The 14,175-nt window shown below is 38.6% G+C and overlaps 1 protein-coding gene across 14 annotated transcripts in view; it reads right to left on the bottom strand.

The window, feature by feature from the left end:
- Window positions 1-14,175, bottom strand: part of LOC307007972 (uncharacterized protein) — a 96,709-nt gene that overhangs the window by 50,829 nt on the left and 31,705 nt on the right. The window contains exons 5-6 of one of the 14 annotated variants that reach the window (XR_013799728.1): window positions 4,323-4,384; window positions 1,926-3,778 (exon numbers count right to left, since the gene is read on the bottom strand). The exons of the other annotated variants lie outside the window; for them this stretch is intronic. The gene's annotated coding sequence lies outside the window, so the exon portion shown is untranslated. Of the gene's footprint in view, window positions 1-1,925; window positions 3,779-4,322; window positions 4,385-14,175 lie in introns of those variants that run through there. 14 annotated transcript variants of the gene reach the window in all.

Raw genomic sequence — 14,175 nt, 5'->3', positions numbered from 1 at the left:
ACAGTTATGCAGACCGTCCTGAGCCAGACTTGTTCGAAATGGCGCCTTCGCATTGTGGATTCTACGTGTGGAGATATATTTAGTTAGTGCTAATCTAATTGAAACCAATACTTCCTGTCAGGCAAGGTGCTGGCAGACTACACAGACATTAGCGGACAATGAAACCTCCACTACAGTAATCTAAAGTTTAATGAGGTCCAGACAGTGTGAAAGGTTAGCATGCTTCTGTCAAGTGAACAAAACTTTAAGTCAACGCGCAAAAACACTAAGTATGTTTTTACTGATATCAAGGTTTGTCATACATCCAAATGCCTGTGGTAAATATTTAAGAACTGAAAAATATATTGGTGAATAGTAAAATATAAAAATTTGAAATATTGTCAAAACAAATATAGGAAACATTATTAGAAAAAAAGCTTGAATGATAAAAACATTGAAGTAAGATACCGAGGGCTTGAAAGAAGTTAATCTGCAAAAAAAATTAATAAAACATTAATAATCACTTAAATACACACACACTTATTTAATATTTAATAAAGTAATTAAAGGTAAACAATAATTTATGTTTATTTATTGATTGCTGATGAAATTGAAGAATTGTCTGTGTGTGTGTGTGTACTTCCCATTTCACATCCGCCAGATTCAGACTGCTGTTTATAACTTAAATCTCTCTTTTTCTGCCATGTCAATGGAGAGAAATCCTTGTCGATTTGAATGTCTGATGAGATGCAGCCTCTGGATGTTAAACATATGAGAGGGGAGCGCTAACGGGATGAAGAGGCTCAGTCATCTTACTGCTCTACAGACAGTCATGCATATGTTGTCAATAACCACAGAGAACAGGCTGTAATGCATCCTTCCAGTTAAGAATACTCCAGTTTAACTGCTTTTATTGTTCTCATTTGTAAGTCCTTTGGATAAAAGTGTCTGCTAAATTAATAAAAACGTAAATGTAATGTGTACTCTGAGTCAAACCATATGACACGTTTTTTTTATTTAATTGATTAAAAATCTTTAATGCAGGCAGTCTGTTCTGTTCTATCTTGAATATGTCTGTCCTGTGTTCATCTATAACTGTCTGGTTATATAACTGTACATTCCTTGTGTGTGTGTGCAAGCACACTTGGCAATAAAGCTCTTTCTGATTCTGACAATGTGATGCTTCCATAGTGCGTTGTTCCCATAACAGAGATGTGCGCTGTTTCTCTGGCATTTTCAAAGGCTCATAAAATATAATACTGTGGCTTGCCTTGATACAGTCTAAAGGATTAACGAAATCCAAAATTTAAACATCTTCTACTGTAGAATTGAGCCTATTGAGACACTGTATAGATGAATAAGCAAACTTATTTCAGGGCAAGACCACCCTGGTTGTAAAGCTAATCGTGATTGGTTGGAGCGAGAGCGTGCAATGACTGGTCAGTGCAAAATGGCTGTTATCTGATAGGCTTAAAGGGATGGTTCGGCGTAATTTCAACCTAGGGTCCTTTGCACCATGACCTCGAGTCAAACAGCTCTAACTTTAATAATGTTCGATCAAGGGAAAAAAAGCTTCTGGGAGGGTTTTTGGCTCGAGGTCATGGTGCAAAGGACCCTAGGTTGAAATTACTCCGAACCATCCCTTTAAATAGGTGAATGGAGTCCACTTATTTGTGGATTTGACGCAAGTCTTTCAAAATCCACAAATGCGTACAGTGATCTACAAACAAGAAGAGATCCAAAAATGCACAGAAAGCGATTCACAAATGCAGAGGAAGCGATTAAAATGAATGCAAGGAAGAGTTGTGTGTGTGACAAAACACATTTGTACATATTTTTTTATTTGCAAAAAATGCAAATCTCATATTTATTTGTAAATTGTATTATTTTTTGTGAATCTCTTCACATTTATTTGTGAAACTCAATCTATTTATTTGGAATAATGCAACAATTCTAGCACCATATTTTGAACAAATGAGGCATAGTGAGCAATGCTTTTGTTCCTGGTACAGAGACAAAAATGTAAATGTGAAACATGTTAACAAATGGGAACCCTGATGTCATAGCAAATGAACAGTTTTAGTAACAGCTGATAAAAAAATTACAAAAAATCAATAATGGCAAAACAAACACAAAAATTTAAACGAGGCTTCTCTACGACTGCATTTGGGTGCAGTTGTCAAGTTATTTGCCCATAACATCCAAAGCTAAAATCAATAAATCTCCTCTTGTGTCAGTTTCTACCATCAATCCTCAGCAGAAATAAAAGAGGGAAGCACACCTTCCTCTGATCAATATTACAACAGCTAGGCACAGGACAGGCATCTGAGACTCCTGCTTTGTAGCCAGAGGTCTTTATATGTTCTCTAGAGGACTTATTTACTCCAGCCTTCAGCCTAGATGCTCAAGTCACTACATTTCTGGCCTATCAACCTTGACACCCCCCTCTTCGCACGTGAAGCAGCATAAGAAGTCTGATTCAAGTGATTTCTCTTTTTTTTTCAGTGAAGTTAAATGGTGCACCGTGTTTTCTACTGGATGGCAGGAATTGAAACATTTAAAAAGCCAACAGCGATAAGCCAAGCACAGACACCCCGCAGACAGACCACCTCGCCTTGGAGACACTTAAGCGTCTGTGGCTTTGACAGCATTTTCATCACACCCCCTACCCCCCTTCACCATCTGTGAATGTGCCCGGCAACATCAAACCGAGCCTGAGAATCGAAAGCCAGGAGACAAACACGTTCAGGGGTACCATCCTCTGCTGACAAAAAAACGCCTGTCACTCGTAGCAGAAAAAGAGTCACTTGGCGGTGGTTAACGCATGCCATCCATCTTGCAGGTAATGTTTTTCTCCTTTTCTCTCATGAGGAGAGGCCAGTGTTGCTGCCATGTGTGCAGTTAGAGGCTGCCCTGGCAGCAAGCGCTGCTTGCACTTGCATCAATTACAGCGGATGGGCCTGACAGCTGTAATTACATACCTCAACACTGATTATGTGCGGTCTGTCATGGAGACCAGCAAGGCACCTATTTTCATGCACTCGTTTAAGCAGTCAGTTGTCAGGGCAAAGTGGCAAAGCAAGAACGGCCCTCTTCAAGTAGGAGAAAGGGAGGGAAAGTGGCGGGGATGTAGCTTGCATGGAGTCAAGTAAACCCCCTCTGCATACTCTCATCCCTGCCGCCTCGGTCTTGGCAAGATCTCCTGCTGCTCAGGGCAGTAATAGCTACTGCATAAAGAGCCCATGTTATTATTGTCACAATAGTGAAGGACTCATAGGAAATTGGGGTAGACCTGCTCATTGTGCTGCAAGAGAAGACAACAGCATCAAAGCAAAGACCTGTGCACAACCAATTTAACAAGAAGTTAAATTTTGTCGATAGGACTCAACCTAGTATTTTAGACAATATTGAGTGTTAAGTGGCACAATGATACCAATATGACTACATTAGAGGAGGAAATGAAGGAAAGTAAACCTGGCAGTAGGAGAAAAAAAAATGTTGGGGTCAAGTGCACAGCTGAGGCATTGAGCTGACTGAATCGATTCCAAGAAAAATCAAATATGCTATTAATATTTAATACACTAAGCAAGGTGAATGCATTTGGCGATCACGTGACAAAATAGTGACTTTTTTCATTAGCTCAATGTAAAATGAAGACTTTAAATATCAAAGCAGCAGTTCCAACATATTGCATGGATGTGCTTCAGGAAACAGAGTTCGAGTCCTGGCTCGTGGTCCTTTCTGATTCTGTCCCCCCACCACTCCCCTAATTTGCTTCCTAGCTGCCTTCTGTACTGTCCTGCAAAAAGGGAAAATGGCAAAAATGAATATAACAACAACAAAAACAAAGTAGTCAAATATTAGATGCAATTCACTAACTCTTGAGCACCAGTCTCTTATAAAAATTATCTGTGCCCTAGCCATGCCACCCTCGCCCTTTCCAAACCCCCCATCCCAGACATCCATACTCCAACCCCCAATGCTCGCATTAAAAGCCTAGCCAATCCAGCTGTGAGTTCGGGCAAACTGCCAAATTGTCTGGCAAATACAAATACAGTAGCAATGATTTCACCAAGCATCTGGAAATGGTTCTATCTATAGCTGTGATGTGTGACTCAGTTTTGAATATTGACATTATTTGCATAGCTATCATTGAGAAAATTGACATCTCACACCCATTATGTTTACATGTAATCTCATGTAAATGTCTAAAACGCCACTCCTTTATGGGCTAATAGTCATAAAAGTTTTTGAGCAAAACCTAATCTGCGTTTAAACATCCAAACTGGAAGAAAAAAAAACGTATCAAAAGCATCTTGGTAAAGCACACTGGTTAAGCATACCTGTCCTCCGATATTACTTGTTAAAGCCCTGGTTACATGAGTTCAAAGAGACAATTGGCCCACTGAAAGACAAATAGAAAGAAAACACGTTAGAACAGTGAAGCCAAAGCCAACTGCTCAAGTTTGCCATGTCCAAAAATTGATACTGAATAATAAACTGGGTTTTCAATATACTGTATTATGCCATCGCTGAATTTCAGGATTTCTGCTAAACAAAATAAACAAAAGCTTACACTTATATAGCTCTCAATCTACCATTCAACAGTGTGAGGTGTGAGTGCTCCCTTTTCAGTGACCTTCAATAGCTTATTGATTTTTGCAAATACAAAAGCCACTCGTAGTCCAAACTCTCCAAATATTTTCATTGAACTGTGTGCAGCAGTTTCTCCTGTAAAACCTCCAAAGCTGTAATCACGAAACGAATAAAAAAGCACACTGTTTTGTACCAACAAACAACAAACATAAAAACACCTAAGTGAGAGTGTGCATAGCTATTTGTCCGAACGCATTGTGAGGATAATGGCATTTAATCCTCACATCAACCCCCACCCAGACTCACTCCACACATCCTGGCCTTGCAAAGACCGTCCTCCAATAATAAGCCGTCTAGTCCTTGGCTTCCAGGCCTTTGTCATATTGCCTATCGACATGTTAGATTAAACAAAATTTCACATGTCAATTAAATGAGTGTTGCCCGGGTGATTAGCAGATCCCACTAATTGTCTCCCTCCTCCTCTGCCATAATTTTCCACATGAACGAACAGGAAAAAGGGCCTTGTCCAACAGGGCCCCCATCAAACATGTCTGATGGGTCTTTACGTCCTCCTTCACTTCTTTCCATTCTCCTGGGGGAAAGCCGGAGAAGAGAGGGATGAGGTGGGGAGGAGAGGAGATGAGATTGGAAGGGGGGTGGGGGGTGGATTCACTTTTCAGGGCACCCTGCTCAGTTTGGTGCATCCCGCTGATGGGGTGCAGTGAGAACGCAAACAGTGGGTCCAAGACGCCCGGCGCACAGCCCCATTCACACACTCCCACACGTGCACCCTCACTGATAATTACCCAACCGGCCCCCGGAGACAAGAAGCCCACAAAGGCTGGGCCACTAACAGTTTTAGACAGGGGCCAAGGCATTGCAAGGGTCTTTCTCTTCCACATATTCTAATTTCTTTCTTCCCTGACATATGTTTGTTTTCCTATTCCCTAATGAACACGTTCTCTGGATCTACCTTTGGTCCATCCCATCAAAGTCTGATTGGCTTTGGTGGATCTGAGATGATAAAAAAGACAATTTGTTCTTGCTTTAAAATAGCAGATTTTAGCAAATGTATAGGCTAAACTATGCACTTCTGATGCACCATTTCACTCCAGCATAAGGTTTTTAATCCCAAACAACTTTAAGGGTGCTGCCAGTAATTTTAATGCCAAATGTTCTTTCTGCTATTCCATTTTTTATATCAAAAATTGAATTTTAAAAGCAGCCTATGGTGACATTTATAGTTTTTATAGAATTCTACAGTTTTTGCTAGTTGAAATTTTATTCTTGATATCAAGAATTTACATTTTTACTGGTGGAAATGTAATTGCTATCAAAAATAGCCATTGTAGTAGAAATCTAATTTCTGATATTAAGAATTAGCATTTTAACTAGTGAAAACTTAATTGTTGATATCAAGAATTCATATCCTCGGAATGAATCAAAGTCAAAAGCTTGCCATAGTGCATTGGCCAATATTCAGTATCGCTATAAAAGCAATCGGACATTGACCGATTGTTTAAAAACAGCCGATGATCAGGGTTACTTCTATCCTGCCAATCAAAAGGGGCAGAAAAACATGTCAGACTGCAACTCATACTGTGTGTGAACACGAGTGAGTGTGATGTCTCTTGTGTAGAATTTAGGGGTGCATGTCAAAGTTAATGTGATAACGCATTAACACAATCTCACTTTAATGTAGTTAAAAAAGTGAGAGGTTCTATTTGAATTGCCCGTGGTTCAAACCTTTACCAAATATTATTTCTAGTGCTCCTCCCATCCAAAAAAGCAAATAGCTTTGTGCTTTACTACTGATAATAAAGTCTCAGCTTACAAATTCTGTCCATTTTAATCACACAAAAAAAAAAAAAAATGCTGTTTTGATTTTCTTAAAACAAAGTTCACCTAAAAATGAAAATTCTGTCATCATTTATTCACCCTCAAATTGTTCCAAACCTGTATGAGTTTCTTTCTTCAGTTGAACACAAAGAAAATATTTTGAAGAATGTTAACTTTCATAGTATTTTTTTCCTACAATGGAAGTCAATGGCGATCGTCTGGTTAACAACATTCTTCAAAATATCTTCTTTTAAGTCCAACTGAAGAAAGAAGCTCATACAGGTTTAGAACAACTTGAGGTAAATGATGACAGAATTTTCATTTTTGGGTGAATTATCCCTTTAAATATGGCATGACAGATAACTTTATTCGACTTATTTTAAGTGACAGCATGGAGCGCATGTGAACCGTTCAACTCTTCCACTTTACCTGAAGTTATAGCACAAAATAAACATTAATGAACTTTTAGTACAACTTATCTCTCAACCACAGAAAGACGTCATTAAAACAGCTTTTGAACATATCACTTAACGTTGCATTTACCTCATGAAAGTTATCCAATGTTCACAGTTTGTTAGTTAGCTATAAAAATAGAGGATCGTATTTTAAAGGAACACGTCGACTTTTTGGGACTTTAGCTTATTCACCATATCCCCCAGAGTTAGAGAACTATATTCTCAGAAGGCGAAGCACTGCTACTTCTGCGGAGTGATTTGCTCGCAGCACCTGAGAAGCCCTGTGGTGAGGAGCAGAGAGTTCGCTCAGAGTGTTGCGCTAATAACTCTGCCAAAGTAGCAGTGCTTCACCTTCTGAGAATATAGTTCCCAGTATATATACGGTTAGAAGATGGCTGTGCCTCATGTGACCTTGTTATTTGTACACACTGTGACTATACAAATCATAACATGTAAATAGGAAAATGTTGGCGTTATTTTGTCACTTATTGGGAGCAGTATGCTAGCTGGAGCCGTTTACCTCCAGTCGTTGTGCTAAGCTAGGCTAGCGGTGGGTGCGTCAGACAGAGTTATGGCACGCACGGAGATTAAAAGGGTATGTATGGACTTCTCTAACTATGGGGATACGGTGAATGAGCTAAAGTCCCAAAAAGTCAGCATGTTCCTTTAAGGCATGATTAAATTTCTCTCACAGAAAAAAACAACAACATTTAAATAATAATTTTATCCCTTAAAACTCATCTTTGATCTCCAAAATTAGATGAGTACACTTAGTACTTTAAGAAAAACTGACATGTAGGCCTACCTGAAATATTTATAAATTAATAAATACTAAATTCTTCACCGTAATTCGTGATATTACCGCCTGTGCTGTGGCTCAAGTATTCCACAAAGAAAACTCAAACTGTACCGCACAAAAGCTCAAGAAATGACCACTAGACTATCGGTATTGGCATCAGCAGAAGCCACTCTAAATTATCAGATATCGGTTTTGGCAGAGAAATTTAGTAGGCTATTGGTCTATACTGTGCACATTTTATATATATATATATATATATATATATATATATATTATATATATATATATATATATATATATATATATATATATATATATATATACACATACACACACACACATTTTAATTCACGTGTGCCTCTTAATCTTTATTCAAAAACATCAACTTCCTCTTTCACTCATAACATCTTCTCTGATGACATGTGCACACGCATGAGGGATGGACAAAAATCACTCAAGAGATCACAAAATGGACAAAATTCTGTTTTATTTTATTTCTTGTTCAAATGTCTTGTTAAAAGTAATTTCGGCCAGATATACGTCACTATAGGGAAGAAAAGATGACCACATTTTCCAATTTCATGTCAACTTTAAAGCTGCATTGCACAACTTCGAACTCTCTACTGCCATCTGCCATATATCACACTATTTATTTATGGTCATAGTGTAAACACACAAAGACAAATGAGGTAAACCTGAAATTTCTTGTTGAATCCAACCAGACACTATTTTTCATAAATACTACTGTAGCTCACAAACAATAACTCTTCTCTACTGCAGCTTTAACCTAAAAATACTTGATCGATCCCACCAACTAAAAACTAAACACAGTATTGTTTAAAAAACAATACAGCATTTTGAGAAATTTTAAAACCCAACCTGACTCAAGTTTTCAAACTTCCATCAATTGATCACACTTTCTTTGTCTCTTTCTCTCCTCAAACTGATTATAGGGTCTAGTGAAAGAGGACACAGCCCTGTTTGCACTGCACTTTCTGAAGTGTACACCATAGAAATTGGGTCCCATTGAGTTCAAATTTGCTGGAAGTTTCCTTTAAAAGAAATACAAAGAATTGGCTGTATGGTCTACTTTTTGTGCTGAGGCAGCAGACCATAGGACTAATAATAGATGAGGGGAATCTCTCATCTGAGTCTACCTCACACACTGAACGTGGGCAGGAGAAAAATGACAGGCATGAGTGTGACATTCATCCGTACTCTAAATTCATTCACTCAGAAATCACGCTCACTCACCCTCCTTTACACACTGCATTTTCCCAGAGGCCTGTATTATGCATGTGTGTGTGTCTGTGTGTGTGTGTGTGTGTGTGTGTGTGTGTCCGCAGGGGACCGTAAGTGTGTGCGTGTGAGTGTGTAGACAGTGAGTGCCAGGTTGTGTCACATGTAAGTGCTCATGCATGAAAATGTGTGTATGAAAAGCAGCAGCAGACAGACAGTGGCTTGAACAAATCTCAGTGGAGAGTCAAAAGACTGTCTCTGAATCTGATTATACCAATAAGTTCTCTTCTCCACACATTATGTTCCACATGAACACATAAAATGAAAGTGTGACACCATTGTACACCATTGTTAGTGCCCTAAAATGATTCATAACACTGCTTAGTCTCAAAGTATGAAGCATTTAGTTTAGTTTATTAAATGTTGTCAGTCAGCTTATTGCATCTCTGTTGATGTGATCATATTAAAACAGATAACTAAATAAACTGTTTAAATTTGTAATAACCTGCTAAAATGAATCAAATAGTCTATTTTAGCAGTTTTATTATTTTTTTAAGCAGTGTCAAACTAACAAGAGACAAAATAAATAAGTCTATATCAAATGTCTTGACAAATTGTTACAAAAATTATTAACTACTAAAATAATTAAAATCATTTTATATCAATCATTTCAAGTCATACATTTGTTTGACTTATCAGTTTAATTTTTTTTTTATAAACTAGAATAATGCATTATAAACATTATAAGCTAAAATAAACAAATAAATATAACGAATTAATAGCAGTTTGAAAAACTTTACTTATTATCTATTTTAGTTTGTCAAGAAATTAGACATTTCATTTAGAAATGGGTCTACCAAATGTCCTGACTCACTGACTAAATTAAAGAATGAATAAATTCCATCCAATTTCTTAAACTGCTCAATTAAACTTTAATTTTTGTAAAATTCCATGATCTGTCGTTCTCAAAGCATTAAAAACTGCAACTAGTTGGGCTGTGAATAAGAGAGGAAAGGTGGTGGGCGGGGATTCGAGAGGAGGATTAGGTTTCTATGGCAACACTGAAGTTCAAGTCCCACTGTGTAGTGGAGAAAGTAGCAGAGCTCTAGAGGATTCCATCCTCCACACAGCACGGCTAGGCCCTTTTTGGGGGGCTGGATGGGGTAGAGTGTACAGACATGTTTTGCTGGCTCAGGACAGGCCCTGAAATATTAAATAAATCATAGACACAGGCTCCTGAGGGACAGGGCTGTGGCCCCCTAATGTCTAGAAGGGGTTGGTCTTGGAATGGCACTAATTTGACACAGCGAGGTAATCTGACAAAACTGTGGGGCTTCTCTGCTTTGTCACAATGTGTAAGGGCCCTTGCATTTAAGGATGGCTGCTTTCACAGTGGAGTTAATTAAGGTGCAGTTTAGCACAAATTGCTGAGGACAGAACCTAATTGATGGCCTTGAGGGTCATTAGGGTTTGACCAAGTTTTGCAGTCTGAACTGTGAGTATATAAGCTGGGGTGACATGGGAAAACTATGGTGAACCATCCTGTGTTCTGGACCAATACAAATGCCAGAAAGCTCATAGAGTAAAGAACGATCTGTTACGACTAAGAGACTTGAGAATATATATTCCATCAATACACCAGATCAATACAGTCTCTTACCTCTCTCATAACTCTGACACACTTGATATGTCTTGTGCCGGCAAGTGCAGCGAGTCACGCTCAAAAGATAACATAAAAAGAAAGTCAGCTTTCAACATCTGACAATGATTGCAAATGATGTGCCTCTTCAACAATAGGAAAAGGCTACTCCCTTTAGAATACCACTCATGAGCGGTACAGAATCTAAATTCCATCAAAGGCAAACACCTCTATGCCACCTGTGACAAAGAATATAACAAGGTCAATATTAAAATCTTTTTTAAAAAATTCTGTTTATCCTTCCAAAGGAAAATATTCTTAAGGCAGGCATCAGACCGCTTCCTGCATCAATGGCTACTTGCCTATGCAAAGAATACATAAGCAATGTGTCCAGGGGTTAAAGTAAGATAAATAAGGGCCGGACGCAGGGTTTTATAAATTCCAAGGTCCCAAAACTGATCTTGGCAGCTTGTAGCTTAAAAATTATTTGTCAAGCAGAATAAACATGCGAATCAGGTTAAATGTTGCAATGAATGATCCACACTACAAAATGCAATTACAAAATAGACTTGTTTATTATGGTCAACATGCAATCACATATTTCAAACAGGATTTGCCTTAAATAAGAAATGTTTCAAGAAATATTTTGCATAGATGTGACATTTCAATCAAACACCAATGCAATCCTTCTGTGTCCAGGCCTCCCATATGAGCAATTTGTATGATTATCAAAGATCAAATCGTTTCAGAAAAATAAATGAATCATACTTCCATCCAAAGTTGCGAACTTGACTTGACAAAATTGGAAAAATTCGGAAAAAGGCGGGATCAGGAATTTTTTTTACAATTACAATTTTAATAATTTGCATTTGATTTTTAAAAATAATTAAACAAATGAAATAAATTAACAAAATAAAATATTTTTATAGAATATATATTTTAAAAAACTCAATTTACAAATGTTTTGGCCCAATTCGCCTGAATGTATCATTAAAAAATATGCTTTGCCAAAACAACCGTATAGTGTGAAGACATAAAAAATATTAACACGTGTTGTTACAACAGCAATTATCACTGCATTACCATTCATGTAAGAAAGGACTTATTAGAAACTCTGGGAAGAGAAAGCTCTTGTAAATGACTTGGCCCCTGTCTAAAATGGTTAGAGGCCCTGTCTTTGCCCTTGTCTTGTCTCTGGGGGCCAATTAGGCAATCATTACTGAGAGATGTCTTATTAGGAGCTCTCATCACTATTAAACTACCACTCTATTGTTTGTTTCGACATGAACAGAGGTCAGGGGATATCAGGTGTGAATTATGAGAGGCTAAAAGGACAGATTGAAAATGAAGACTGTATTGCAGCTGTCAAAGGTCTGCAGCTGGCCTTGTCAATACGGTTTTAAAGGACCATACATAATCAGTTTTGGGTCACATGACTAGAAGCACACACAAATAACACTCAAGAGTCCATTCGGTCAGAGTCAGCATCCAATACTGTTAGTCTTCATGATGTGGTGTGCCTTACTTGTTAAGCTGTGATTTATAAAAGCAATCACAACACAGCTTGACACAAACAAACATCATAGGCCCCGTTTACGCTTGGTTTTAACAATCCGTTTCGGGTGATCTGGTCACAGTGGTCAACCAAGACATATTATAGTTTATACTAGGCATTTACATGCACGATGCATCTCAAATGTGACCACATGTCGGATCAGATTTCAAGGGGAGGGTCTCTGAATTCAAAACTAAAATAATGACTTGCAGTTTATCGCCACATGTTGAACTGTTTAAAAGGGGATAGTTCACTCAAAAATGAAACCCTCATTGTTGCTCCAAACATGTTAGACTCTCTCTATTCTGTGGAACACAAATGAGGATATTTTGAAAAATGTCTCTTTTTTTTTGTTCATTCAATTAAAGGTTATTTGGAAGTCTTTGACTTTCTTTATATTGATAAAAACAGTTGAAACATTCTTTAAAATATCTTTGGTTTGGAATGACATGAATATGATACAGAATGATTACATGATTACAGAATTTTCATTTTTGGGTGAATTATTCCTTTAACCCTTTAACTAAGGCCATGTTTACACCTGGTATCAAGATCCCTGGTACCTTAACTGTCTTCTATAGCCACAAGATGACGCAGAACGTTGTGTCTGCTTATTACATATCAGGAATAGTGAGAGAACATTGTGCTTGGTACGTTTTTGTCTTCAAACCAAACTTGGGTCTTCAGCCGACAAAGTTTAAATTCCGTCCGGCAAACTGCTTTCCATAATGTTTTACGCATTTATGCAAATCAGTAGGTGGTCTTATGTGGTTGCTCGAATGCGTTTTTGACAAGTGGACAAGCTCAAAAGTTTTAGACCCCTTTACACCCGTATTTTGCATCGCTCACTTGTGATCGGATTGACGAAAACACATCTTAATATCGTGCAAACAGGGAATGAGGGTTCATTTTGAGGAAAGAGGAGTCTAGAAAGTGAAAAGATTGACTTTGACTTCTGTTGTATGTATAAGACTTCAGGGGTTTTGAATGTATGAAGGATGCAAGTCTCCAAGTTCATCCCAATGTATACACTAACCTGACTGCCTGTCCTCGAAGTATGAAGCTAGTCCTGATGCAATCAAACTAAGACAGAAAAGCAGCCATTTGCATGGCAAATGTGCCATTAAAATCCTATTTGAGGATTGGGGAACAAGAGCCAACCCACTTTGTGGATCTGCAGCTGTAAAGCAATGTCAGACTCAAGTTTCCCTGACCATGAGAAAAAGCCCCAAATGCACCCATCCATGGCATCCCCCCACCCCTCAGTGCCTGCTGTTCCCTGGGGGGATCACCACCTCCTGACCTCCTCTACTAAAGGGTCAAAGGGAATTTAACACAAGGCTCCCACATTCCTCCAAGGTGATAATTGCTGTTGCTCTCTACAGGGGGCCATCAGGCAGTGAGTAAACAGGAGGAGCTTAAAAAGCTCACCTACTCCCCTCCCTCTCACACAGCATCTCATGGACGACACACATGAATTATGGCATCAACCGACAGTGTGTCGACAGCGACACCAGCGCAGCGTATGCTTTTTACAGCCCTCGCAAGTGTGCAGCTGTTAGCCTCAGTGTAAACAGCAGACCCACTTCACACCTTCAGTCAGACGTCTCCGAGCACCTCCTATGCTAATAAGATTTATTGAAAATTTCAAACTGAGCCCATAATAAAACAAAGCATCATGGCGGCTTAATTAGTCCTCTTCATCATCTATACCCCCCACTCTGCGGTCCCTAAAGGAGAAGGCCTTGGAGGGAACTGATGGATGGACCGTGTCAGGGATGAGACCTCCCTCATTAATCCAAGACTGAAGCACTGCTCCTCTCCTGCGGACGTGAGCTGTGATAACATGCAGCTAAGGTCCAAAATTAACTTTTTGCCACACCTGCCACTGGTAGGTGAATTAAGAAACTCTATCGACTGCAGATGTGTCTGACCGTCAGAGGAAGAATGCATTATTCTTATTTTAAAAATCCTTGTCATCCCTATAAAATTGGGATTAAATAAAACTGTCTCTGGGGAATATTCCATATGCAAGGAATATTCCAAATATGTTTCACCACATGGAGCTCTGCAG

This window comes from Phoxinus phoxinus, assembly GCF_949152265.1.
Source record: "Phoxinus phoxinus genome assembly, chromosome: 12".
Lineage (NCBI taxonomy): Eukaryota > Metazoa > Chordata > Actinopteri > Cypriniformes > Leuciscidae > Phoxinus > Phoxinus phoxinus.
This window is presented reverse-complemented; position numbering and strand designations above follow the sequence as displayed.